At 39.6% G+C, this 9913-nt stretch overlaps 1 long non-coding RNA gene across 2 annotated transcripts; it reads right to left on the bottom strand.

The window, feature by feature from the left end:
- Positions 1–1523: 1523 nt before the first annotated feature.
- Positions 1524–9846, bottom strand: LOC106589709 (uncharacterized). 2 transcript variants are annotated; one of them, XR_001324888.2, is made up of 5 exons: positions 9720–9846; positions 8047–8093; positions 2678–2790; positions 2356–2479; positions 1524–2202 (listed from the first exon to the last, which is right to left on the bottom strand). It is a non-coding gene; the product is annotated as an uncharacterized lncRNA (long non-coding RNA). The 2 variants fall into 2 exon arrangements; XR_001324889.2 differs by lacking the exon at positions 8047–8093 and having other exon boundaries at positions 9720–9815.
- Between the last annotated feature and the right edge of the window lie 67 nt (positions 9847–9913).

Consider the following 9913-nt stretch of genomic DNA (forward strand, 5'->3'; position numbering starts at 1 on the left):
AGCAATAAGGCACCTCATGGGTTTGTGATATATGGCCAATATCCACACCCCCTCGTGCCTTATAGCTTAAGTATAGACGGGTTGGCTGACAACTTCACAAAAATGATGCATGGGCATCAATGTGGCCGAAAGGCATGCGTTGTTATGATTCTGAATGGTCAGATAGCTAGCAACAATGAAAATAAGATGCCATGTTGTGAATTGTAGGTTGCTCGCTTCAGTTTGTTGTATCTTATTATTGAGCCCCACAGTGGACACGCCATAATACCCATAAAACCTAGCGGTCAAACACCGAAATAGTTCCAATCGTTTTTCCACCATTCATTTTATCAATTTGGGATTTTAAAAACACTTCAAATAAGGGCTATGTTTCGTGTAGGCTTACCCTGGCGTGATTATATTCGCCTCTATTTACTCTCATATTCGAAAATGCTAATTAGCATCAAAGTAGACATGCAAAACGACAAATCCTTTGCAAGCTCCTGCACGTTATCTCTTGCTGACATCTTTGATGTCTGCCAGCTAGCTACTAGCTACTTTGATCCAAAATGAAAGATGTATCAAACATTTTTGATTACTGTTCCATATTTTATTGAACTAATTTGTTGTCTTGTGCATTTGGTCATTTACAGAATATCCTAGTAGCAATCAGATATGTATAATGTGCCATGAATAATACTAGGCTCATTTTTTTCCAAAGAAGCTATATAGCTAGCAACCTACCTAGATGATATAATGGGCAACATACTCTTACTTTTCCAGAAGCCTCTTCTCCTTCAGCCAGTGGAGGTTTTTATTTAATCGCTTATCTGTCACGTCCTGACCAGTATAGAGGATTATTTGTTATTGTAGTTTGGTCAGGACGTGGCAGAGGGTAGTTAGTTTATGTATTCCGGGGTTTTGGGTTTATTTTCTATGTTTGTGTTTCTATGGGTTTTCTATCTGTACTGTTTCTATGTTAGTTAATTGGGGTATGGACTCTCAATTGAAGGCAGGTGTTTTCTAGTTGCCTTTGATTGGGAGTCCTATATATTAGGGTGTGTTTGGTCTTGTTGTTTGTGGGTAGTTTTGTTAGCACTGCTATTTTTGTAAGTATAGCCTGTTAGCATGTCTTGAGTCTTTATTGTTTTTCCGTGTTTGCTTGATTCTTTACCATTAAAAGATGAGTATTCACATCCCGCCTGCGATTTGGTCACTTCAACACGGCTATATCTGTGACATTATCATTTCTGCCAACTATATGAACAAGGTGAAATCTATTCCAATTCATGGTGTTCGAATGCACTGCTGTATTAAATCAATTCAGAACTAACTTGTTTGACATATTCGTTACAGATTCATGGCAAATTAACTTCATTGCAGAATATAACCATAATCATGAATGAATAAGCATATTTACTTGACAAGAATACACCTAGTCACACATCAATCACATGAACGCCAACAATTAGCTTGTTTTAAATAAATCAAAATAGTAAACAATGCATACACATGCCTTTTATACATAACATATAAACATCTGAATAAGTAAACATTAAATTATTTATTCATCATTGCCACAAACCTGGAACATCGAAGAGCACCATATAAACTATTATTACTGTCCAAGAGCACACAGATTCTTCCAGCAACAAATAACACAAAATGCAAAACAGCATATTGTAATTTCAGTGGGAGAGTTACAAATAGAAAATGGATGCGTAAGGTAGGTTTTATATGAAATACAAGGTCAACTCCAGCAGAATGAGAAACACTTAGACTCAAAACAAGGAAGCTATGCCTAAATGCAGCTATATCAACACCCATTTTGTCAAAAAAAGGGAGCAAGAACAGTACACCACAATACTTTTAAACGGGTTACTGAGTAGATGTTATGAAATCCGGAGAAGAACAGGTGAAGGAAGCAGCATAGGGAAAATGGGTGAAAGTAGGGTAGGTTTATGGAGATAAGATGGATAGTTATAAAGTGTCCGAAGTTGAGGGACCATGGAGCATAAAAGGCATAGTGTGGAATAAGGGGTAGCTAGAGAGATGGTTGGCCATGGAATAAACATAAAATGGTGTGCTGGTGTGCTTCTGCACCCCTTTCAGGTCGTAGTCGTAAATATCTGGCCCATGTCCAGTCATACTCGGGGTCTCAGCGTGTGTCCTTTGACGTCATTCCATCTCAGTTGCAGTATTTAAATCGTGGTCATCGTGTGTCTGGGAATCACAACATTAAAGACTATTAGCGATCACAGCATTTCCACAAATTGAGCCATAGACAATACAATTTAAGCATTGAGGACAGCATTTTGTTTACAACATGGTGGTTTACACTATGTCTACTGCGTGTGAATGATGGAAGAATCTTACCCCAGCTGTAGGTCCATTTGAGTGTGTGTGGTCCCTTAGGCCTGCACATCAACCAGTACTGGGGCCACTGGAGACTTGGGATGCTTGCTCTCAAAGTTCTACTTGAATGTCTTCGGGTCTGCATCTATAAAGGTCAAGTACAAAATGAAGGAAGTTAACAATGTGGCTTAGATTGACTTCAAAGTGGACATAAATGATAAACTAAGCAGTAAGATGCAACAAACTACTCCACATTTGAAAGACTACCACACAGGCCAGTACAACAGCCTACACATGGAGATGAACCTAAACGGCACATACAGTACCAACCAATACTACTCACCTGACAGAGTAGTATTGGGTGTGGACCAGTGCTGCCTTGGCTGGAGTCTTCTGGTTCGCAGCTGCTCCCTCCATCTTAGCAGCCATGGCCACGGCATCAGTCAAGAAGTTCAACTTTAAATTGAGAGTGGAGCATGTGTTATACAGTACCAGTCAAAAGTTTGGACCCAACTACTTATTCAAGCGTTTTTCTTTACATTGTAGAATAATAGTGAAGACATCAAAACTATGAAATAACACATATGGAATCATGTATTAACCAAAAAAAGTGTTAAATCAAATTAGATTTTAGATTCTTCAAAGTAGCCACCCTTTCCATTGATGCCAGCTTTGCACTCTTGGCATTTTCTACAACCAGCTTCACTTGAAATGCTTTTCCAACAGTCTTGAAGAACTTCCTACATATGATGTGCACTTGTTGGATGCTTTTCCTTTACTCTGCGGTCCAACTCATCTCAAACCATCTCAATTGGGTTGAGGTTGGGTGATTGTGGAAGCTAGGTCATCTGATGCAGCAGTCCATCACTCTCCTTCTTGGTCAAATAGCCCTTACACAGCCTGGAGGTGTGATGGGTCATTGTCTTGTTAAAAACAAATGATTGTCCCACTAAGCCCAAATCAGATGGGATGGAGTATCGTTGCAGAATACCGTTGTAGCCATGCTGGTTAAGTGTGCCTTGAATTCTAAATAAATCACTGACAGTGTCACCAGCAAAGCACCCTTACACCTCCTCCTCCATGCATCAGGGTGGGAATCACACATGCGGAGATCATCCGTTCACCTACTCTGCATCACAAAGATACACCGGTTTGAACCAAAAATCTCAAATTTGGACATTGCCTTGATTCGACAATCTCGTCCAGATCATCAAGGCGCTGGTGATTGACGTGAATCTTGAGACAGGCATTTGTAGTTCTATATGATCGCCACATTAGCAGATAATTAGCATTTTTTTGTGTGGGTGGGGGGTGGCGGGGAATACTGGCGAAAATATTGAAAAGTCACCTTGTCCGAGAGAGATTTACATGGTTATCAAAACATCATGCCAGGGTAAGCCTATATGAAACACAGCCCTTATTTGAGGTGTTTCTAAAATCCACAATGGATAAAATGAATGGTGGAAAACTGATTGGAACCATTTCCGTGTTTGACCACTAGGTTTTATGGGTATTATGATACTGTGGTAGTCTATTGATACTATGTCTTGTTTTGAGGTGTTTTGACTGATGTCATGTCTATGCTAGTATGGTAAAAATGTGCTCCCTAGCTAACCAACAACTATAATGATGTATTTGAGAGACAACAAGTGTTCATTGTGCAAATGTATTTATGTAAAGAATATATAGTTTACACATTGTTAACAATCTAAGCCAGTCCCTTTTGCCCCATAGTTGCGCACAGCATCTGTTTTGTTTCTAAACACATCAACCAATAATCTATACAGAAATGTGGTCTTCTTTATTTGACCTTGTAAAATGTTTTAAAAACCAAATTTTATTCAAATGTCACTGAGATATGAACAAATATGAATCATAGTTAATTTATAGACAAACATTTGTCATTTATCATGTACATTACTAATACAGGGACATCCCAAGGATCCCGGATTACCCATTCATATGCAGTGCATTCTGAAAGTATTCAGACTTTTCCACATTTGTTACATTACATCCTTATTCTAAAATTGATTCATTAAATAATGATCCTCATAAATCTTTACACAATACCCCATAATGACAAAGCAAAAACTTGTTTTTAGAAATGTTTGCAAATTAAACATTTACATAAGTATTCAGACTCTTTGCTATGAGACTCAAAATTGAGCTCAGGTGCATCCTGTATCAATTGATCATCGTTGAGATGTTTCTACAACTTGATTGGAGTTCAGCTGCGGCAAATTCATTTGATTGGACATGATTTAGAAAGACACACACCTGTCTATATAAAGGTCCCATATTTGACAGTGCATGTCAGAGCTAAAACCAAGCAATGAGATCGAAGGAACTGTCCGTAGAGCGCCGAGACAGTATTGTGACGAGGCGTAGATCTGGGGAAGGATAGCAAAACGTTTTTGCAGCATTGAAGGTCCCCAAGAACACAGTGGCCTCCATCATTCTTAAGTTTGGAACCACCAAGACTCTTCCCGCCCAGTCAAACTGATCAATCGGGGGAGAAGGGCCTTGGTCAGGGAGGTGACCAAGAACCCGATGGTCACTCTGACATACAGTTGAAGTTGGAAGTTTACATACACCTTAGCCAAAAACATTTAAACTCAGTTTTTCAGAATTCCTGACATTTAATCCAAGTAAAATGTCCCTGTCTTAGGTCAGTTAGGATCACCACTTTATTTTAAGAATGTGAAATGTCAGAATAATAGTAGAGAGAATGATTTATTTCTTTCATCACATTCCCAGTGGGTCAGAAGTTTACTTACACTCAATTAGTATTTAATAGCGTTGCCTTTAAATTGTTTAATTTGGGTCAAACATTTCAGATAGCCTTCCACAAGCTTCCCACAATAAGTTGGGTGAATTTTGACCCATTCCTTCTGACAGAGCTGGTGTAACTGAGTCAGGTTTGTAGGCCTCCTTGCTTGCACACAATTTTTAAGTTCTGCCCACAAATTTTCTATGGGATTGAGGTCAGGGCTTTGTGATGGCCACTCCAATACCTTGACTTTGTTGTCCTTAAGCCATTTTGCCACAACTTAGGAAGTACGTTAGGGTCATTGTCCATTTGGAAGACCCATTTGCGACCAAGCTTAAACTTCCTGACTGATGTCTTGAGATGTTGCTTCAATATATCCACATAATTTTCCTCCCTCATGATACCATCTATTTGGTGAAGTGCACCAGTCCCTCCTGCAGCAAAGCACCCCCACAGCATGATGCTGCCACCTCCGTGCTTCACGGTTGGGATGGTGTTCATCGGATTGCAAGCCTCCCCCTTTTTCCTCCAAACATAACGATGGTCATTATGGCCAAACGGTTCTATTTTTGTTTCATCAGACCAGAGGACATTTCTCCAAAAAGTATGATCTTTGTCCCCATGTGCAGTTTCAAACCGTAGTCTGGCTTTTTTATGGCAGTTTTGGAGCAGTGGCTTCTTCCTTGCTGAGCAGCCTTTCAGGTTATGCTGATATAGGACTTGTTTTACTGTGGATATAGATACTTTTGCACCTGTTTCCTCCAGCATCTTCACAAGGTCCTTTGCTGTTGTTCTGGGATTGATTTGCACTTTTCGAACCAAAGTATGTTCATCTCTAGGAGACAGAACACGTCTCGTTCCTGAGCGGTATGAAGGCTTCTTGGTCCCATGGTGTTTATACTTTCGTACTATTGTTTGTACAGATGAACGTGGTACCTTCAGGCATTTGGAAATTGCTCCCAAGGATGAACCAGACTTGAGGAGGTCTACAATTTGTTTTCTGAGGTCTTGGCTGAGTTCTTTTGATTTTACATTATGTCAAGCAAATAGGCACTGAGTTTGAAGGTAGGCCTTGAAATACATCCACAGGTACACCTCCAATTGACTGAAATGATGCCAATTAGCCTATCAGAAGCTTGTAAAGGCATGACACCATTTTCTAGAATTTTCTAAGCTGTTTAAAGGCACAGTCAACTTAGTGTATGTAAAATTCTGACCCACTGGAATTGTGATACAGTGAATTATAAGTGAAATAATCTGTCTGTAAACAATTGTTGGGAAAATGACTTGTGTCATGCACAAAGTAGATGTCCTAACCGACTTGCCAAAACTATAGTTTGTTAACATTTGTTAACATTCCCTCGATCCTGACTAGTCTCCCAGTCCCTGCCGCAGAAAAACATCCCCACAGCATGATGCTGCCACCACCATGCTTCACCGTAGGGATGGTGTCAGGTTTCCTCCAGACGTGATGCTTGGCATTCAGGCCAAAGAGTTCAATATTGGTTTCATAAGACCAGAAAACCTTGTTTCTCATGGTCTAAGAGTCCCTCACAGCCCCAAGTGGGCTGTCATGTGCCTTTTACTGAGGAGTGGCTTCCATCTGGCCACTCTACCATAAAAGCCTAATTGGTGGAGTGCTGCAGAGATGGGAGAACCTTCCAGAAGGACATCCATCGCCACAGAGGAACTCTGGAGCTCTGTCAGAGTGACCATCGGGTTCTTGGTCACCTCCCTGAAGAAGGCCCTTCTCCCCCGATTGCTCAGTTTGGCAACTGCAAGCTGAATCCCTTTTTTATAGACCTAGATTACATGGTTACATTCAAGACAAGGTCGTTTTCATTGATCTGTTGTCAGCAGTGTCGGCTGTGTATTAAAAATGATTGGAGTAATAATGTCTCGAGTCATAAAGTGTAGTAGAAGTGGACACAATGTTTATCAAAAGACCACATTTTTCGCTGCAAAGGAAAGCAACTTCTCTGATATAGCCAATACTGGTCATTTAACATCCAAACATATGCCACCATGTGCTCATTAATAGCCTAAATTGTGACTATCCAATCTACTCACAACATTAGGAATAGTAGTTTTACATAAGGCTGCAAATGTGATGATAGATGCATGTAATCCTTTGTTATAAAGGTGCAGATTTATGGTGAAAAAAATTGCTTCCCAAAACTTATAGCTACCCTATAAGCTATCTAGCTGGCTAATTTAATGTTGTTGTTAACACCTGGTTAGAATAACTGCTAAACTCAAAATCAATCAGATTTGACTAACCAGTGATACAATTATTGTTGCAGACCCTGTACTGAAGGCTGTCTGTATTCGGGTCTTGACGGTTAAAAATGTATTTTTTTCATTTTACCGACAGTTCTTGAGACTTATTTTTTAACCTTTATTTAACCAGGTAGGCCAGATGAGAACAAGTTCTCATTTACAACTGCGACCTGGCCAAGATAAAGCAAAGCAGTGCGACAAAAACAATAACACATAGTTACACATAAACAAACGTACAGTTAATAACACAATAGAAAAATCTATGTACAGTGTGTGCAAATGTGGAAGAGTAGGGAGGTAAGGCAATAAATAGGTCATAGAGGTGAAATAATGACAATTGAGCATCAACACTGGAGTGATAGATGTGCAGATGATGTGCAAGTAGAGATACTGGAGTGCAAAAGAACAAGAGGGTAAGTAATAATATGGGGATGAGGTAGTTGTCGCGTGCTATTTACAGATTGGCTGTGTACAGGTACACAGCCAATCTGTGCCACAATGCCACAGTAAGCTGCTCTGACAGCTGATGCTTAAAGTTAGAGAGGGAGATAAGACTCCAGCTTCAGAGATTTTTGCAATTCGTTCCAGTCATGGCAGCAGATAACTGGAAGGAAAGGCGGCCAAAGGAAGTGTTGGCTTTGGGGATGACCAGTGAAATATACCTGCTGGAGCACGTGCTATCTCCTTGTCACCAATAGTTGCAGGGAATCTGTAAAAAAAAATGTACTCGTTGTCTTTCCTGCCTCGTTGGAGCAGTCAAATACTGAGCAGAAAATGACCATGGTGATGAATCAACTAGTTTAAGGCACCCTTATCAAGCAGTTTGTGGTAGTCACTCAGCTGTTGTCGGATGAATTAATGTGGTCTTCCAACATTGCCACCAGGAGGCGTCGTACGTCAACTGCAAGTCCTCTATAGTTTCCATTTACCTTATCTTGGAACACTTTACAGAAGGACCTAAAATTAGATAATTTTACTCCGATTGATGATTTTAAATCCCAGAATGGAGGGCTGCTGACCCAAATTGCACATGTATTTAAACCTGCTCTTTTAAGCTGTTTTATGCACTTTGCGCCTTTTTAACTTCTGTTCATTGTTATGTTTTATGGTTTGTTGTGTCTCATGCGTTTACTAAATGCAATATTTCTGTTGGATGTATTTTAAATATGTATTTCTCTTCTGAGTATTTTGTCATTAACATTACGCTGGGCTGAACTACACTCCAATGTATGTTGTAACAAGATACTTTTGAGCGCTGTAATTTGTATTTTCAAAATTCTTTATGCAATTTCTTTTTTACAGCAGTTCACCATTGGTATCCGAAGTCTGATGGCATGCTCAATGAACTACACTGAACAAAAATATAAACGCAATATGTTGTGTTGGTCCCATGTTTCATGAGGTGAAATAAAAGATCCCCAGAAATGTTCCATATGTACAAAAAGCTTATTTCTCTCAAATGTTGTGCTCAAATTTGTTTACATCCCTGTTAGTGAGCATTTCTCCTTCGCCAAGATAATCCATCCACCAGACAGGTGTGGCATATCAAGAAGCTGGGGACAATAAAAGGCCACTCTAAACTGTGCAGTTTTGTCACACAACACAATGCCATAGATGTCTCAAGTTTTGAGGGAGCATGCAATTGGCATTCTGACTGCAGGAATGTCTACCAGAGCTGTTGCCAGATAATTTAATGTTAATTTCTCTACCACAAACCTTGTGGTACCATAAGCCTTTCTCTACCAACATCGTTTTAGAGAATTTGGCAGTGTGTCCAACCGGCCTCACAACCGCCGACCACTTGTAAACACGTCGACTTATTCACCTGAATAATGGTCTGAGACCAGCAACCCGGAGAGCTGATGAAACTGTGGGTTTGCACAACCAAATAATTTCTGCACAAACTGTCAGGAATATATGTATGGTTATTGAAAATATATTTCACAGCGGTTTAGATGGTACAATGATTCACTACATTGCATGTTTTGTCACAAACTGAAATTAGGCAAACTATTAGAATTTTAGCAACCAGGAAATGGTGGAGTGATTTCTGCATATTGCACCTTTTTGTTTTTTGTGTAATTGAATTTTGGAAGTTTTGCCAAACCTTGACTACAGTATATTTATGCTGCTTTCTTGCAGCAAAAATCTCAGTGTGACCTCTGGTTAAATAAATTATAAAGGATTGTAGTTACATGTGGTTATAGTTTCCCTTTACACCATCTTGGAACACTTTGCAGAAAGACCTGGAACTAGACCAGCACATTTGACACTTTTTGACCACAGTAAAAGTCCAGGAACACTTCCTATGACCTATATTTTTGTTCAAACTCACCTGATTTGTTTTCTAAGGACTGCAGTGAGTAGACTAGACCCTGGTTTTATGGACAAACATCGACAGTTTTCCTGTGCAGTGCTATATGTGTATACTGTATACAGAAATGTGTTATTCTTTATTTGACCTTGAAACATGTTTTCGTGGTTCAAATGTCACTTAAATACAAATATGAATCATTGTTAAGTTATACA

This window comes from Salmo salar, chromosome ssa28 (genome assembly GCF_905237065.1).
Source record: "Salmo salar chromosome ssa28, Ssal_v3.1, whole genome shotgun sequence".
NCBI classification, from domain to species: Eukaryota; Metazoa; Chordata; class Actinopteri; order Salmoniformes; family Salmonidae; genus Salmo; species Salmo salar.